The following is a 731-nucleotide window of genomic DNA, read 5'->3' on the forward strand; positions in this document are numbered from 1 at the left end:
TGAACTTTAAAAGGCATCTTATGTGAGTCAAAAGACCAACTCATGTGTTTCCTTTTCGTGTGATCTCATATTTAATTCATTCTCCAGATCGGTGGTTACGTGCCGAGAAACTGCTTTCCAGTAGTGTTGTGGAGTAGGAAAAAGCACAGAGAAATCAATTTCTCTTTCCTCTCTCAGGAGACTCAGTGCCTTTTGTATCGCTCATGGCAATAGTAGTCTCAACTTTTTAATCTGCATTCTTGAAACTCTAAACACTGGCAGTAATAGGACCATATTCTGAATGTTTGAAAGTGCTTTGTCATCATTACCACTGTTTCTATTAAGTTATTAGGCTGCTATATGTGGAATTGCTGAAATGAGCACTGTATGAAGCAAGTTACATAAAAATGAGCCTTCTGGAAGTTCATTACTTAAAATTTGCGCATCAAAACAAACCCAAACTTTGTGTAAGATTTTGAGAAGTGTAAGAAAGTAAAGACAGTATGCTGAGAGGCAAGAATTCTAGTATTTAATTCTGTTTTCCGTCTGTTTCATTGAAATCTTCATCAAACTATTTAATAATTTATTTTTAGTACTTTCTATTCATGGGGTCGCAAAGAGTCGGACACGACTGAGCAACTGAACTGAACTGAACTGATGTGATGTGTAACTTGTGGTGTCTTTGGATTTGGAGTGGAGTTATTGACAGTATCTCATAATAGTTACTTGAGCTTTTGTCTTTCTATTCACCT

Source organism: Bison bison, unplaced genomic scaffold (genome assembly GCF_000754665.1).
Source record: "Bison bison bison isolate TAMUID 2011002044 unplaced genomic scaffold, Bison_UMD1.0 scf7180017864304, whole genome shotgun sequence".
In the NCBI taxonomy this organism is placed as follows: Eukaryota; Metazoa; Chordata; class Mammalia; order Artiodactyla; family Bovidae; genus Bison; species Bison bison.